We start from the raw sequence: 18,967 nt of genomic DNA on the forward strand, positions 1-18,967 counted from the left end.
TCTGATGTTCTTCTTCGTCCCCCAGATGATATGGCTAGGACGCACCCATATGACGGGTAGGCCTGGAGGTCTTCCGGGACCCTAGTGTCGCCCCTCTCCAACTGTTGCCCCCTATGTCTGCTTAGGTGATTTTGGGTGAGACAGCCCACCTATAACTGACTGTCCTGGCGTAGGTTTGAAGTAAGGCCTGGAGCTCAATACTTCCTCGGCCTTTCCGGCCACCGGCTACGCGCCTCAGTAGGATGTTGCCTCGGTCTTGCAGCACGACTCCTACTGGTGTTATCTCCTTGTTGCGTTGATCTTGTTTCTCACTCTTCACAATAAACCTCGCTTCTTATCCTTTCTTGGGGTACCGCCGCAATTAATGCAGGCGCGGTCCCGTAACGTTCTTTCTGTTCGCTAGGCCTCTGTCAGGATCCCACCCCTGACAGGGACCCCCCCTGAATCTTCCCCTGCAACACTCTCTGCCAGAAGAAACAAAGTCCAGCTCACCATACCGACATTCCCAAGGACTCGGAGCACGGAACCGCTGTGTCAAGGCGTGGACGAACAGGAAAAGGAAGGAGATCCAGCTCAACGATGTAGTGAAAAATCCGTAACTTTATTCACTTCAATTCATATTGTGTAAGGATAAAACATCAGTACGCAATAAAATTAAAAACATGGTCCAAGATCAACGCGTTTCTGGTGGCAAGGCAGGTATCATGATTAAGGGTGCCTTGCCACCAGAAACGCGTTGATCTTGAACCTTGTTTTTAATTTTATTGCGTACTGATGTTTTATCCTTACACGATATGAATTGAAGTGAATAAAGTTACGGATTTTTCACTACATCGTTGAGCTGGATCTCCTTCCTTTTCCAACACTCTCTGCCACAGGATGTAGCCTGGTTCCAACCCAGTCAGCTTCTAACTAACTTCCTATCTAACCCCCAGTTTTACCAGATTGTGAGGAGTGGCCTAATACATAGCACCCTTAGCTCCACCAGGAGGCCAGACTGTGAAATGTATTGGTGTCTGTGATACCTGGTCAGATGAACTCCTTCAGTGCCATCAGACGTACCATCACCCCCCTTAGCGGCGGAGCATCAGTACTGCAACGACCAGGACTCTGGGGCGCTGCAGTAACACAGGAATGGCAGGAGGACTGCGGCGATACAGGACTGGTAACACAGGGACGGCAGGAGGACTGCTGCGATACAGGACTGGTAACACAGGGACAGAAACAAAAGAGCACGGAGGAGAGGCCAAGAGCACAAGCATAACACAAGTGATCTTCAGGCACTTAGAGGCGGACGGAAGCCGCTTACATACCAATGCAGCAAGGCACTTCTGGGTGAAGATCCTCCAAGATGAAAGAGAGGAGGGAATGAGCGCCACCAGGAAGGTTAGAGGTGCGCACGCGCAGTGCTGCACCCGACGAGCAACAGAAGCTGGGAGCGAGCACAGAGAGGAGGACGCCGCAGGAGAGGAGGAGTGCAGAGACGCCAAAGACAGGTGAGTATAAGTAGGTGGCAACAGCAGCGGCGTAACAGGCACCAGGGTGTGGGAACAGAGCAGTCAGTTGCCACGACTACCACTGGCCGACTTACACATGCACATTCATTCTCATTTGGTCTGTGGTCATAAATCAGCTGAGAAGTGCTCAGAAAAAGACATAAAACAGGCATACGCTCTCCTGCCAGACCATACAATCAAGCTCATGGACAGATTCTCAGTTAAGGCCGGGGTCACACTTGCGGGTGCAATGTGAGAGACTAGCACGAGCCTCTCGTATAAATATCCGGCACTCGGGACCGGAGTGTGCGACTGCATGTATTTCTATGCAGCTGAACGCTCCGGTCCCGAGTGCCGGCGACAGTGCCGGGTATTGAGGTGAGAGACTCGTGCTAGTCTCTCACATTGAACTCACAAGTGTGACTTCGGCATTACTCATTCTTCAGCCAGCAACAGGCAGTGCCATTCAGTGGTTATCTATATATATATATATATATATATATATATATATATATATATATATATATATATATATAAGAGGCATAGTGATTACTTGCTAATCCCGCCCCACCACATTACCACACATAATCCCACCCCCAACCACATTACCACACACAATCCCGCCCCTACCACATTACCACACACAATCCCGCCCCCACCACATTACCACACATAATCCCGCCCCCCCACCACATTACCACACACAATCCCACCCCCCCACCACATTACCACACACAATCCCACCCCCCCACCACATTAATCCCGCCCCCACAACATTACCAAAGACAATCCCGCCCCCACCACATTACCACACATAATTCCGCCCCACCACATTACCACACATAATCCCGCCCCCACCACATTACCACACATAATCCCGCCCCCCCACATTACCACACATAATCCCGCCCCCCACCACATTATCAGAGATAATCCCGCCCCCACCACATTACCAGACATAATCCCGCCCCCCCACATTACCACACATAATCCCGCCCCCACCACATTATCAGAGATAATCCCGCCCCCACCACATTACCACACATAATCCCGCCCCCACCACATTACCACACATAATTCCGCCCCCACTACATTACCACACATAATTCCGCCCCCACCACATTACCACACATAATTCCGCCCCACCACATTACCACACATAATCCCGCCCCCCCACATTACCACACATAATCCCGCCCCCCCACATTACCACACATAATCCCGCCCCCACCACATTATCAGAGATAATCCCGCCCCCCACCACATTACCACACATAATCCCGCCCCCCACCACATGACCACACTATTGTTATTAACTTCATTTTAAAGGCCCCGTCTCACATAGCGAGATCGCTGCTGAGTCACTAGTTTTGTGACGCAACAGCGACCTCAGTAGCGATCTCGCTATGTGTGACACGTACCAGCGATCAGGCCCCTGCTGTGAGATCGCTGGTCGTGTCGGAATGGCCTGGACCGTTTTTTGGTCGTTGAGGTCCCGCTGACATCGCTGAATCGGTGTGTGTGACACCGATCCAGCGATGTCTTCACTGGTAACCAGGGTAAACATCGGGTTACTAAGCGCAGGGCCGCGCTTAGTAACCCGATGTTTACCGTGGTTACCAGCGTAAATGTAAAAAAAAACAAACACTACATACTCACCATCTGATGTCCGTCAGGTCCCTTGCCGTCTGCTTCCTGCTCTGACTGAGATCCGGCCGTACAGCGAGAGCACAGCAGTGACGTCACCGCTGCGCTCTCGCTGTACGGCGGCTCAGTCAGAGCAGGAAGCAGACGGCAAGGGACCTGACGGACATCAGATGGTGAGTATGTACTGTTTTTTTTTTTTTACATTTACGCTGGTAACCAGGGTAAACATCGGGTTACTAAGCGCGGCCCTGCGCTTAGTAACCCGATGTTTACCCTGGTTACCCGGGTGCTGCAGGGGGACTTCGGCATCGTTGAAGACAGTTTCAACGATGCCGAAGTTGTTCCCCTGATCGTTGGTCGCTGGAGAGAGCTGTCTGTGTGACAGCTCCCCAGCGACCACACAACGACTTACCAACGATCACGGCCAGGTCGTATCGCTGCTCGTGATCGTTGGTAAATCGCTATGTGAGACGGGGCCTTAAGTTAATTTACCACCTGCGTAAGCGCTATTGAATGTTGTCATTATTTACTTTAGTGTAATCACCCGCAGCGTTAATTAGATAGCAATGAGCATGCCGAGTGTTAGCTGGCTGGAAACATCTAGTAGAATATAAAGGGTGGAGCATTTTTCTGTACATATGATTGTGTGAGGGCTTGTTTTTTGCGGGACAAATTGCACTTTTGAGTGAAGTCATTCCAGCTATCATGTGATGCACTGGAAAGCAGGAAGAAAATTCAAAGTGTGATGAAATAACAAAAAAAATGTGCAATTCCACAATTGTTTTATTTTGTATTTTTTATTTTTCAATTTACCATGTTCAGTATACAGCAAAACTGACCTGGCCTTACTATTCTCCAGGTTAATGCAAGTATGCAGATACCAGACATGGGTAATTTATTTTTTTATTTTAAAGGGAATTTGTCAGCAGGGTTTTGCTATGTAATCTGAGGACAGCATAGGGTAGGGGTTAAAACGCAGATTTCAATGTTGCATCACATGTCCAGCTGGGTACTATTGTTTGCTTACACTGAAGGTTTTATCACCTGGTGATTATCATTGTCTGGACTTCATCAGCAAAAGCAAGGCATGCATTCCAATCTGACTCCGCCCCTCCTGTGATAAGCAGCTCACTGTCAATAGGAAATGTGCACAAAGAGCTTTGATGTGGGCGGGGTTAAATTTCTCAGCTCTGCTGCATCGCTAAATATAAAATCTGTGATTATGTCAGAACTAGGTTACCCTGTAAACTAAGTGATACATCACTTGATTCACGGTCTCTGCCCCTACATCATGCTGCTCTCAGATATGGTAGCAAAAACCTGCTGCCAGGTTCCTTTTAAATGGTGGAAAAAAAATTGTAAAGAAAAATTGTTGCTTGTGTCGCCATTTTCCGAGACCCGCAATATTTTTAGTTTTTGGTAGCTGAGGCTGTGTGAGGGTTTATTGTTTGTGCCCTGAGCTGAAGTTTTTAATGATACCAATTTGGGGTAAATATGATGTTTCGATTGCCTCTTATTGTATTTTATTGTAGTGTTGCACTGGCCAAAAAAAATTCTGGTATTTCAACTTTATCATTTTGTCTTTTGCTGATTTGTTTAATTAATTTAATATTTTGATCGATCGGACTTTTACGGATGTGGCGATACCTATTATGTATTTTTTTTCTTCATTTATTTGTAATGTGTAGAAATGGGGAAAGTAGGAATTTTTTATGCATTTCATATTTTTAACCCCTTCCCGACCTTGCATGTACTCAGTTAGTCCAAGTTTGGCTGGTACCTACTCAGTACGTGCAAGGTCGGTAAGTCAAGGCGACTTTGCGAGCTTTAACCCCTAAATACTTTGATAGCTAGCGTTTGCAGTATTTAGCAGGCAGGCTAATTCCAGCAAAATCTGAACTCCAATTTTGTGCTTCTTCCCTTCTGAGCTTTGCACTGTCCCTCAAAAGTAGTTTTTGACCACATATGTGGGTATCATTGCACAACAAATTTTGGAGTCAATTTTCTCCCGTTATCCTTGTGAAAATGAAACAATTTGGGGCTATAACAACAGCTTTGTTGGAAATTTCTGTCTTCATTTTCACAGACCAATGTTGTACAATTCTGTGAAACACCTTGGGGTTCAAGATGCTCACCACACATCTAGATACATTTCTGCAAGGGTTTAGTTTCCACTGTTTAGGTACACTACGGGCTCTCCAAACTCGACATGACACCCGCATATAATTCCATCAAAGTCTACATTCCAGAACGTCACTCCTTCCTTTCAGAGTCCTGCTGTGTGCCAAACTGTAGTTTTCCCCCACATATGGAGCACTCAAGAGAAATTACACCACCACTTGTAAGGAGAACTGTTACCCTTGTGAAAATAAAAAATTGGGGCAAAAACAACATTTGTGTGAGAAAAATGTTATTTTTTATTTTCACGGCTCTACGTTCTGTGAAGCACCTGGAGGCTCAAGGTGCTCACCACACATCTAAATAAATTTCCTGAGGAATCTAGTTTCCAAAATTGTGTCACTTGAGGGGAGTTTCCACTGTTTAGCCACATCAGGGGCTCTGCAAATGCAACATGGTATCCGCTATTTATTCCAGCAAATTTTGCATTCAAGAAGTCAAATGGCGCTCCTTCCCTTTAAAGCCCTGCCATGCGCCCAGACAGTGGTTTTCCCTCAAATATGGGGTATCAGTATTCTAAAGAGAAATTGCACAATACATTTTGGGGTCCATTTTTCACTGCTACCCTTGTGAAAATGAAAAAAAAGGTCTAAAATGACATTTTTATGTAAAAAACTGAAGGGTTAATATATTTATTGAATGGGGCTTTGAGCACCTTGAGGGGTGCAGTTTTTAGAATGTGTCACTTTTGGGTATTTTCTGTGTTATATAGACCCCTCAAAGTCACTTCAAAAGTAATGTGGTCCCTAAGAAAATGGTTTTTTAAATTCAGTTTAAAAAAATGAGAAATCGCTGGTCAACTTGTAAGTCTTTTAAGAATTGCGGTGATGTAGAGCAGACATGTGAAAAATGTTATTTATTAGTTGTGTTGTGTGACATAACTCTCTGATTTAATGACAAAAAATAAAAGTTTGAAAATTGATAAATTTTCAATACTTTAACCAAATTTCCACTTTTTTTTTTTTTACAAATAAACACAAGTCTTCTCGAAGAATTTTTTCCACTATCATGAAGTACAATATGTCACAAGAAAACCTCAGAAGTCTCAGAATCAGTGGGATCCATTGAAGCGTTTTAGAGTTTTTGCCTCATACTGTGACATTGGTCAGAATTGTAAAATTTGGCCTCAACATGAAGGCGCAAACAGGCTTGGGTGGTGAAAAGGATAAAAAAAAACCTTTTCTTTCCATTTCTACTGTATTTGTCAGTCCTCTTAGGGGACAAAGCTGTGATCATCCAGTTGCTTGTATTATACATTGCAATGCTACAGTACTGCAATGTATAGCTTCAATGACAAAGGCCTATGAATGCCAGATATGGGCCGGCTTTCACAGCAGTGCCATCATGACAGGCACAGAAGTCTTCAGCAAATCCCCAGACATCATAACAACCCATTGGTGCCCCGTAATCATGTAATGTGCATGCAGATGGGTGCATAGAATTATGCACCCCGGGGTGGTGTGCTGTGAATGCCACTATCACATATTGACAGCGACATTCACCAGGTTAACAGGTTAGAAGCCACTGGCGGAGCTTTGCTCCACGTGCGGCTATTAGAGGCAGATGATGGCTGAATAGCACAGCCATCATCTACCAGGAAAGATGCGAGTTTGGTTTGCCATTAGGGAGCTGACATGATATAATTGTACTTCATATGTCGGGAAGGTGTTAAAGGGGTTTGAAGACAATTTTTTATCTTTTTACTTAAGGCCATATTTGTGCATCAGGCTGGTTTCACACTTGCGTTTTGATCTGCAGCGTTTTAGCGCTAAAAAACGCATGCGTTTTTTTTCTATACTTAACATTTAAAAACGCATGCTTTTTTTGCATGCGTTTTGACGCATTTTCGGCAACGCATGCGTTTTTTGACGCGTGCGTTCAGTTGCAGAAATGCAACCTGTAGTAATTTCTAGCGGCGTTTTTTTGCCGCAAAGAAACGCATGCGTTTATTCGCGGCAAAAAAATGCATTGCTGTCTATGTAAACGCATGCGTTTTTAAGCACATGCGTTTGCTTGCGTTAAAAATGCATGCGTTTTTATAGAAAAACATAAGAAAAAACAAGAAAACCCTAACCCTAAACACAAGAAAAAACAAGAAAACCCTAACCCTACCCCTAACCCTAACCCTAACCCTGACAAGCCACCCCCCACCATCAAGGTGATAAAGGGATCCAAACCCTAACCCTAACCCTGACAAGCCACCCCCCACAATCAAGGTGATAAAGGGATCCTAACCCTAAGGCCGGGGTCACACTAGACCGTAATACGGACGAGTGCTATGCGATAAAAAATCGCATAGCACTCGGCCCAATGTTAATCTATGGTCCAGCTCCCATCATCCGATATTTTCTCCACCGTATTTCGGATCCGAGGGAACTCGCAGCAGGCTGCGATTGTCAGCGTATCTCGGCCGAGACTCGCCAATGCAAGTCTATGGGTGCGAGAAAAAATTGGATTACACACGGACCATGCGTGTGCATTGCGAGAAATACGCAGCGGTGTTCTATTGAAAAGCCGGTAATTCAATTGCCGGCTTTTCATTTCTCCTGCACAAACCCGACAGGATATGAGACATGGTTTACATACAGTAAACCATCTCATATCCCCTTTTTTTTTGCATATTCCACACTACTAATGTTAGTAGTGTGTATGTGCAAAATTTGGGCGCTGTAGCTGCTCAAATAAAGGGTTAAATGGCGGAAAAAATTGGCGTGGGCTCCCGCGCAATTTTCTCCTCCAGAGTGGTAAAGCCAGTGACTGACGGCAGATATTAATAGCCTAGAGAGGGTCCATGGTTATTGGCCCCCCCCGGCTACAAACATCTGCCCCCAGCCACCCCAGAAAAGGCACATCTGGAAGATGCGCCTGTTCTGGCACTTGGCCACTCTCTTCCCACTCCCTGTAGCGGTGGGATATGGGGTAATGAAGGGTTAATGCCACCTTGCTATTGTAAGGTGACATTAAGCCAGATTAATAATGGAGAGGCGTCAATTATGACACCTATCTATTATTAATCCAATTGTCTGTAAGGGTTAAAAAACACACACACACATTATTAAAAATTATTTTAATGAAATAAACACACAGGTTGTTTTAGTATTTTATTGTTCTCTCAATCCATCATAAGACCCTCGCTTGGCAAAATAATAAACGCACAAGATACATACCCTCTGGTGAACCGTCACGTCCCACGAGGTAATCCATCTGAAGGGGTTAATTATTTTACAGCCATGAGCTGCGCTAAAGCACTCGCTCGTGTCTGTAATCCCCGGGGAAGAAGGAAATCTGAGTGATCTGTACTTACATTGAGTTGCGGTGATGCGGCCTCTGGTGGATGTTCTCATGAACTGCAGCCTTGGAAAAGTTCCCACGCTCGAGTTCATATGAGTTCATCCACCAGAGGGCGCCTCACCGCAACTCAATGTAAGTACAGATCACTCAGATTTCCTTCTTCCCTGGGGATTACAGACACGAGCGAGTGCTTTAGCGCAGCTCATGGCTGTAAAATAATTAACCCCTTCAGATGGATTACCTCGTGGGACGTGACGGTTCACCAGAGGGTATGTGTCTTGTGCGTTTATTATTTTGCCAAGCGAGGGTCTTATGATGGATTGAGAGAACAATAAAATACTAAAACAACCTGTGTGTTTATTTCATTAAAATACTTTTTAATAATGTGTGTGTGTTTTTTAACCCTTACAGACAATTGGATTAATAATGGATAGGTGTCATAATTGACGCCTCTCCATTATTAATCTGGCTTAATGTCACCTTACAATAGCAAGGTGGCATTAACCCTTCATTACCCCATATCCCACCGCTACAGGGAGTGGGAAGAGAGTGGCCAAGTGCCAGAACAGGCGCATCTTCCAGATGTGCCTTTTCTGGGGTGGCTGGGGGCAGATGTTTGTAGCCAGGGGGGCCAATAACCATGGACCCTCTCCTGGCTATTAATATCTGCCCTCAGTCACTGGCTTTACCATTCTGGCGGAGAAAATTGCGCGGGAGCCCACGCCAATTTTTTCCGCCATTTAACCCTATATTATAGTAGCTACAGCGGCCAAATTTTGCACATACACACTACTAACATTAGTAGTGTGGAATATGCAAAAAAAAAGGGGATATGAGATGGTTTACTGTATGTAAACCATGTCTCATATCCTGTCGGGTTTGTGAAGGAGAGAGCAAAAGCCAGCAATTGAATTACCGGCTTTTCACAGATATCGCGCTGAATGAAATATAAATACAGAATATATATATATGTGTGTCTCAATGACATATATACAGTATATATATATATATATATATATATATATATATATATATATATATATATATATATATATATATGTTTTCCCGAACATTTGAGCACATAAGTCCATTAGATGTCGGTTTTGCAAGCCTGCGAGAAAATCTCGCAGTACGGATGCCATACGGATTACATACGGAGGATGCCATGCGCAAAATACACTGACATACCCTGCCTACGGATGACATACGGACCACTATTTTGGGGACTTTTCTGCGTATTACGGCCGTGAAAAACGGACCTTTTTTTATACGTTGTGTGTGTCCCCGGCCTAACCCTAACCCTACCCCTAACCCTAGGGATCCATAGGAATTGGCTATTATGTTGACCTGGTGACCAGGACATTTTTCTAATAAAAAGCTTTGTTCAATGTGGACACCCCAAGATATACGGTATTGCTATAGAGTACTAAAAATATAAACTCGTAGAGTATTGACTGTCATATAGGGTTAGGATCCCTTTATCACCTTGATGGTGGGGGGTGGCTTGTCAGGGTTAGGGTTAGGGTTTGGATCCCTTTATCACCTTGATGGTGGGGGGTGGCTTGTCAGGGTTAGGGTTAGGGTTTGGATCCCTTTATCACCTTGATGGTGGGGGGTGGCTTGTCAGGGTTAGGGTTAGGGTTTGGATCCCTTTATGCCCTTGATGGTGGGGTGTGGCTTGTCAGGGTTAGGGTTAGGGGTAGGGTTAGTATCCCTTTATCACCTTGATGGTGGGGGGTGGCTTATCAGTGACCTGGTGACCAGGACATTCTAATAAAAAGCTACCCCTAACCCTAACCCTAGGGATCCTAACCCTAACCCTATCCATAACCCTAACCCTAACCCTAGCTATTTCTATTCATAGTGGGTTTTCTAGTTGATTTTGATGATTGACAGCTGTCACACACTTCTCAGCATGCGTTTAAAAAACGCAAACGCATGAAAAAACGCATGTAAACGCGGCAAAACGCCGCGTTTTTTTTTCTGCATGCAAAAACGCATGCGTCTAAAAAACGCTGCGTTTTGCCGCGTTTACATGTGTTTTTTGTGTGAAACCAGCCTAAAAATTACTTTTACGATTTCCTTAAAAATTTAGCACTCTTTGCTTTCATTAGCTTCTTGTTATGTACTTGTCCCGTCTTCTGGGTCCTTTGTTGTGCTCTACGTTGGGTCTTATAAATGTCCCAGCATTACTCAATAAAATCATCTACCAAGGCCTTTTATGGGCCAGTTGGACACATTCATGTCTGTCTCAGAGTTGAGACTTTCATGCATTCAGTAGTTTGGAGTTTGCAAAGGTGAATACAACAGAAGACATGGGATGGCAGCAAACTCCTGTGATTTCTACAAACCTTCAGACCTGCAGGTTAAACCTTCACTTGATACATGAGGGAAAACTATTATTTCTAGTAAACACTAGAAGCTGATATTTAGCAATGTTTTGCTATGCTACATTCAGCTTTCATTTCTACCAACCCTCAGACCTGCTGGTTAACTCGTTTGCAATAAGCATCACAAACTTATTTTAAACTGTTCTCATTAAGCAATTATCTGTTGTGGATCCTGCTACCTACATCTGGGTGCTTCTTCAGACCTGACATTTTTCTCTACATCTTTTGGTTCTTTGGCTTCCGGTATGCCTGCCACACTTGTTGGTCTGCTGAGTAGCATAGCCTGTTATCCAAATCCTCGCTGTTTTATGTGCCGATGCCTTAGGTCCATGTGTCCATCCTGACCTATCACCTTGTGAATCCACCTCATCGTTGTGCTAATTTAGACGTCCGTGCAAATCGGTTGGAGATCGGACCACAATAAATAGATAAATATAGATGAAGCTGTCACATTCAGGTGAGGAGACCCAAGGACATTCTGTGCATTAGTGTTCCAAATTTGGACCGATGTGAATGGACATCTACATGAGCCTTAACACTTCTGTGTTGTACTGTCTATTGTTGGCTGCAGAATGACTTCAGATTCTATGATTCTTCGGTCATCTATGACGGTTTTTATCTGTTTTATTAGATGAGCAAACCTGAACTGTAAAGTTCGGGGTTCGTACTGGACAGTGTCCTATACTGAACTCCAAAATACAGACTTCTACTGGAATTCCGTTTTAGTGTGCAGAGTTTCGGGAGGAGAGGGAGAGAGAGAAAGACCCATAGTTTTTACTATGACTATTTTACAACACAAAGTGTGTGCTCCCACTGACTTATGGGGTTTGGGTTCTTGTTAAAGTTTGGGTACAGTTCTGGTACCCTAACCAGATTTTAGAGTAAGGTTCAGTTAAACCCAATAAGCCCAAACTTCCACTGGTCCAATCATCCCTATGTTTTATCTGTCCTCCTTTTCCCAAACTCCTTTTAGCTGACTTATGACCACAGACCACATTAATTAAAACATAAGTATAAGTCAATAGGTTTTTTGCAGACTCCAACTGGTTTTCTTCAAGAATGGTCCTGTATTTGGCTCCATCCATCTTCCCTTCAATTTTAACCATCTTCCCTATCCCTGCTGAAGAAAAGCAGGCCCAAACCATGATGCTGCCACCACCATGTTTGACAGTGGGAATGGTGTGTTCAGGGTGATGAGCTGTTCTGCCTTATGCCAAACATATCATTTGGCATTGTTGCCAAAAAGTTTGATTTTGGTTTCATCTGACCAGAGCATCTTCTTCCACATGTTTGGTGTGTCTCCCAGGTGGCTTGTTGCAAACTTTAAATGACACTTTTTACGGATATCTTTGAGAAATGGCTTTCTTCTTGCCACTCTTCCATAAAGGCCAGATTTGTGTAGTGTACGAATGATTGTTGTCCTATGGACAGACTGTCCCACCTCAGCTGTAGATCTCTGCAGTTCATCCAGAGTGATCATGGGCCTCTTGGCTGCATCTCTGATCAGTCTTCTCCTTGTTTGAGAGGGACGGCCGGGTCTTGGTAGATTTGCAGTGGTATGATACTCGTTCCATTTCAATATGATCGCTTAAACAGTGCTCCTTGGGATGTTTAAAGGGAACCTGTCACCCCCCCCCCCAGTCGTTTCAAACTAAAAGAGCCACCTTGTGTAGCAGTAATGCTGCATTCTGACAAGGTGGCTCTTTTAGTTCTGGGTGCTGTAACTTGAGAAATAATCAGTTTTATAATTTGTCTGAAATACCTGCTCCTCAGTCAAGTGGGCCGGCGTTTCCCCCCTGCTTCAGACAGCACACAGCTGTCACTCACATCTTCTTGGCGCCGGGCGCCGCCTCCTCCTCACCGCTGTTTTCAAAAATAGCCGGCACCTGTGCTCTTTTCTCCTGCCTGGTGCAGGCGCAGTGAACACTGGCCGTCTTTCCTCATATGCAGTCCAGCTGACTGCGCCTGCGCGGCCGCCCTGCTTGTGATTCCCAGCCCCACAGTGACTTATGATTTATTCACATTGCGGGGCTGGGATTCACAAGATTCATTATACTTATCATCATTAGGCATTTAGGACAACATTGGATCATTCAGAGATCCACAATGAACTTCTGGAGTGAGTTTGCTGCACTGAAAGTAAAGAGGCCGAATAATATTGCACGCCCCACTTTTCAGTTTTTGAATTTCCACAAAAATTGAAAATAACCAATAAATTTCATTCAACTTCACAATTGTGTTCCACTTATTGCTGATTCTTCACCAAAAATGTACATTTGGTATCTTTATGTTTGAAGCATAATATGTGGGAAAAGGTTGAAAAGTTCCAGGGGGCCGAATACTTTCGCAAGGCACAGTAGAAGACTTTGATTCAATTAACAACATAATTCTCATTTCAAGTAAATAATCTGCTGTGTTCATTGACTGCGCTATCATGTAATGAGCTGCAATTAATACTCACAATAGCTTTACGCTTTTATGCCTATTATGACTTATCTTTCATTTTTCACCAGTTTTCCCCTCTGCACTCTTTCTCTTCAGGGCTTGATCTCATGTTGAGTATTTGGAGCCTTTTTTTCTGTGCCTTTTTTATGTGGGTAACATCATGCACTTTACAGTCACAGCATAGCAAAATAATATTATTTGATAGCATTTTTTTTTTCAATACCAAGATAGAGAAAAAAATTATATACCGGTATTCATCCAGTGTTAAAGGCGCTGTCCAGGATTAAAAAAAATAATGCTGCTGTCTTCCAAAAAACAGTGTCACTCAGTCTACACATCCTGTTGACATTGGTGGTGTGGTTTTTAGAATTAGGCAGCCATGTTAAATCTACAAATACGCAAGTGCAACGAGTTTATATCAACTTTCTGTCAACTCCTTTTTTTAAATGGGGCAGAGGGACCAATTCTCCAACCCTAAGGGCCCCAAAAATACATTGCAGAAGGCTGATCAAAATAGAGAACTTTGTTAGAAGCCGGGCCAACCATATGCTCCTTGCCTTATCAAGCGTGCTAATAGGGGGTATGAAATGCGACCCCTACTCTCTTTTCTAAGATTCCAATTTTTCTATTCCGTCAATCACCATTTAATTAGGAATTTTTGTGTAAAATCCTTCTAATCCACTAACTGTAAATAGAAACTAAGACTTGCATTTTTTTGGCTCCGCCATTAAAGCTGATAAGCCTCTATCTTTTAAATGCAACCTGTAGGAAATAGTGACATTTAAAATTTTGCAACTGTAGAATCAGCCCCCTGGTTACTTACGAAAACTCTCCATTCAGCCCACACCTTACCTTAAGATTTTCCTAGATGTGAAAAAGGGATGAAAAATCAGAGCTCAAATCATTAAAGAGGTTGTCCCATGAACAAAAGTTTATTTCAATCAATAGATCTTGGAATAATAATAATTTCCACCATTGGATGTGTTTAAATAAAATGTTCCTGTGCTGAGATAATCTTATAAATGTGCCCCTACTGTGTGCTGTGTAATGGCGCTGTCTGACCATACACGGACATGGTCAGATCATACCACATTTCCTCCGAGATGGGGGGGGGGGGTAAGGTAAAAATGCAGATACTACAGCACAGGATCGCAAATGATTATTCTAGGTAAAACAATGTGTAAAAACAGGTAGGGAAATGTTTTACCTCACAGAAAGAAGCAGCTGTGATCCTGTGCTGTAATGTCGGTTTACTCTTTACTGTCCCTCCCCAAATTAGGAGTCCTCCCCTGCCCAGGAGATGTGGTATGATCAGACCATGGTCCTGCACGGTCAGACACAGCCATTATACAGTACACAGCAGGGGCACATTTTTATGATTATCTCAGCACAGGAACATTTTATTTAAACACATCCATTTATGAAAATTATTATTCTAAGATTTATTGATTAAAAGGAGCTTTTGTTTGTGGGAAAACCCCTTTAATTCAGTAGCGCTGAACTATTATCTTTGAGATACCGGTCTAGACTACGCTCACAAGGTCTATTCCTTTAGTGAGACCCCCAAATTTACCAAATTTTGGGAGGCAAGGACAATGGATTGCTGCAAGGGCTCTGCCACATGTAGAGCATTCATGCTTGAACTTGCATAAATTGTAAAACCTACTTACAGTTAAAGAGCCAATAATCTCCTAAGTGGCGAACAGCCACTGGTCCTTGATAGCTGGTTCTGAGGCAAGCAGCTGCCGGCTGACAGGGCTTTTGTGACATCATAAGACATATCTACACATTGGTGACTTTCATTCCTCAGCCTAACTCGGGTTGCCGTCATTGTATTTCCACCATGCACTACCTCCCAGTGATTTAGAAACATTGATTGAATCTCTTCCCGGGACGGTAAAGGTTAGCCAGACCTCAAATCTGCCATGAAGAAAGGCAGTCAGATAGGCTGTTGGGGGCATGTTTAGTAAGGTGGTAGCCGATGGAGCTCCCTTACAATGTTCTCAGGAAGTGTAGTTAGGGTGCAATTGTCACAGAGAAATGCATTGATCCTTGTGGCCCTGTACCAGAAAAATGGAGTTACCCAATTTGTCCTGTTGTTCATCTGTAATGTTCACCATAAGTAATGTGCCGCCATCCATAACCACCAAGAATGTGCCTCTGAATTGTGGAAAAGAAAACAGAAAGCTTATTTCCTGTGTTGTGAAATTGGATTTTGGGCTCCCCCGGTGGCCACTGGTGGAATTGAACTTGTGTGCATCATCCCCTCTGTTCACCTGTTCCCATCAGGATGTGGGAGTCGCTATTTAACCTTGCTCCTCTGTCACTTCCATGCCGGTCAACATTGTAATCAGAAGCCTTTCTGTGCATGTTCCTGCTTCTAGACAACTCCCAGCTAAGTCGGACTTTTGTCCTTGTTTGTTTTTTGCATTTTGTTCCAGTTCACAGCTGCAGTTTCGTTTCTGTGTCTGGAAAGCTCTTGTGATCTGAAATTGCCACTCTGATGTTATGAGTTAATACTAGAGTCTTAAAGTAATTTCAGGATGGTATTTTGATAGGGTTTTCAGCTGACCATGAAAGTGCCCTTTCTGTCTTCCTGCTATCTAGTAAGCGGACCTCGATTTTGCTAAACCTATTTTCATACTACGTTTGTCATTTTCATCTAAAATCACCGCCAATATATGTGGGGGCCTCTGTCTGCCTTTCGGGGAAATTTCTCTAGAGGTGAGCCAGGACTGTATTTTCCTCTGCCAGGATTAGTTAGTCCTCCGGCTGGCGCTGAGCGTCTAGGGATAAAACGCAGGCTACGCTACCCGGCTACTGTTAGTTGTGCGGCAGGTTTAGTTCATGGTCAGTTTAAGTTTCCATCCTTCCAAGAGCTAGTTCATATGTATGCTGGGCTATGTTCTCTTGCCATTGAGAACCATAACAGTTTGACCGGCCTACAAAGGGTTAAATTAATTGGCAGAGAAAGGAGAGAAAAAAGAAGTCTGCTGAAAATTTTTTTTTTTTTTTTTTCCTTCAGTTCTGAGTGTGCTTTCAATTGAATCACTTGCAAGTCTGCCTATATTGCAGCCTTCCTCTCTCTCTCTCCTTCTAATCCTGGAATGGCTCTGTGTTCACCTGTTTAAAATGGATATTCAGAGTTTAGCTGCAGGTTTGAATAATCTCACCACGAAGGTTCAAAATTTACAAGATTTTGTTGTTCATGTTCCTATATCTGAACCTAGAATTCCTTTGCCTGAATTTTTCTCGGGGAATAGATCTTGCTTTCAAAATTTCAAAAATAATTGCAAGTTGTTTTTGTCCCTGAAATCTCGCTCTGCTGGAGATCCTGCACAGCAGGTCAGGATTGTGATTTCCTTGCTCCGGGGCGACCCTCAAGATTGGGCTTTTGCATTGGCTCCAGGGGATCCTGCGTTGCTCAATGTGGATGCGTTTTTTCTGGCCTTGGGGTTGCTTTATGAGGAACCTCATTTAGAGCTTCAGGCGGAAAAAGCCTTGATGTCCCTATCTCAGGGGCAAGATGAAGTTGAAATATACTGCCAAAAATTCCGTAAATGGTCTGTGCTTACTCAGTGGAATGAGTGCGCCCTGGCGGCGAATTTCAGAGAGGGTCTCTCTGATGCCATTAAGGATGTTATGGTGGGGTTCCCTGTGCCTGCGGGTCTGAATGAGTCCATGACAATGGCTATCCAGATCGATAGACGTCTGCGGGAGCGCAAACCTGTGCACCATTTGGCGGTGTCTACTGAGAAGACGCCAGAGAATATGCAATGTGATAGAATTCTGTCCAGAAGCGAACGGCAGAATTTTAGACGAAAAAATGGGTTGTGCTTTTATTGTGGTGATTCAACTCATGTTATATCAGCATGCTCTAAGCGCACTAAGAAGCTTGATAAGTCAGTTTCAATTGGCACTTTACAGTCTAAGTTTATTCTATCTGTGACCCTGATTTGTTCTTTATCATCTATTACCGCGGACGCCTATGTCGACTCTGGCGCCGCTTTGAGTCTTATGGATTGGTCCTTTGCCAAACGCTGTGGGTATGATTTAGAGCCTCTTGAAACTCCTATACCTCTGAAGGGGATTGACTCCACCCCATTGGCTAGTAATAAACCACAATACTGGACACAAGTAACTATGCGAATTAATCCGGATCATCAGGAGATTATTCGCTTTCTTGTGCTGTATAATCTACATGATGTGTTGGTGCTTGGATTGCCATGGCTGCAATCTCATAACCCAGTCCTCGACTGGAAAGCTATGTCTGTGTTAAGCTGGGGATGTAAGGGGATGCATGGGGACGTACCTTTGGTTTCCATTTCATCATCTATTCCCTCTGAGATTCCTGAATTCTTGTCTGACTATCGTGACGTTTTTGAAGAACCTAAGCTTGGTTCATTACCTCCGCACCGGGAGTGCGATTGTGCCATAGATTTGATTCCGGGTAGTAAATACCCTAAGGGTCGTTTATTTAATCTGTCTGTGCCTGAACATGCTGCTATGCGAGAATATATAAAGGAGTCCTTGGAAAAGGGACATATTCGTCCTTCGTCATCTCCCTTAGGAGCCGTTTTTTTCTTTGTGTCTAAGAAAGATGGCTCTTTGAGGCCGTGTATTGATTATCGGCTTTTGAATAAAATCACGGTTAAATATCAATATCCGTTGCCACTGCTGACTGATTTGTTTGCTCGCATAAAGGGGGCCAAGTGGTTCTCTAAGATAGATCTCCGTGGGGCGTATAATTTGGTGCGAATTAAGCAGGGGGATGAGTGGAAAACCGCATTTAATACGCCCGAGGGCCACTTTGAGTATTTGGTGATGCCTTTTGGCCTTTCAAATGCCCCTTCAGTCTTTCAGTCCTTTATGCATGACATTTTCCGTGATTATTTGGATAAATTTATGATCGTGTATCTGGATGATATTCTGATTTTTTCGGATGACTGGGACTCTCATGTCCAGCAGGTCAGGAGGGTTTTTCAGGTTTTGCGGTCTAATTCCTTGTGTGTGAAGGGTTCTAAGTGCGTTTTTGGGGTTCAAAAGATTTCCTTCTTGGGATACATTTTTTCCCCCTCTTCCATCGAGATGGATCCTGTCAAGGTTCAGGCTATTTGTGATTGGACGCAACCCTCTTCTCTTAAGAGTCTTCAGAAATTTTTGGGCTTTGCTAACTTTTATCGTCGATTTATTGCTGGTTTTTCTGATGTTGTTAAACCATTGACTGATTTGACTAAGAAGGGTGCTGATGTTGCTGATTGGTCCCCTGCTGCTGTGGAGGCCTTTCGGGAGCTTAAGCGCCGCTTTTCTTCCGCCCCTGTGTTGCGTCAGCCTGATGTTGCTCTTCCTTTTCAGGTTGAGGTCGACGCTTCTGAAATCGGAGCTGGGGCGGTTTTGTCGCAGAGAAGTTCCGACTGCTCCGTGATGAAACCTTGTGCTTTTTTTTCTCGTAAATTTTCGCCCGCCGAGCGGAATTATGATATTGGGAATCGGGAGCTTTTGGCCATGAAGTGGGCTTTT

At 44.0% G+C, this 18,967-nt stretch overlaps 1 long non-coding RNA gene across 1 annotated transcript in view; it reads right to left on the reverse strand.

Moving 5' to 3' along the window:
* LOC143818587 (uncharacterized) overlaps positions 1–15,201 on the reverse strand; it is a 45,416-nt gene extending 30,215 nt beyond the window's left edge. The window contains exon 1 of the long non-coding RNA XR_013224626.1: positions 15,118–15,201. This is a non-coding gene — a long non-coding RNA (uncharacterized LOC143818587). The remainder of the gene's footprint in view (positions 1–15,117) is intronic.
* Between the last annotated feature and the right edge of the window lie 3,766 nt (positions 15,202–18,967).

Source organism: Ranitomeya variabilis, chromosome 3 (assembly GCF_051348905.1).
Source record: "Ranitomeya variabilis isolate aRanVar5 chromosome 3, aRanVar5.hap1, whole genome shotgun sequence".
In the NCBI taxonomy this organism is placed as follows: Eukaryota; Metazoa; Chordata; class Amphibia; order Anura; family Dendrobatidae; genus Ranitomeya; species Ranitomeya variabilis.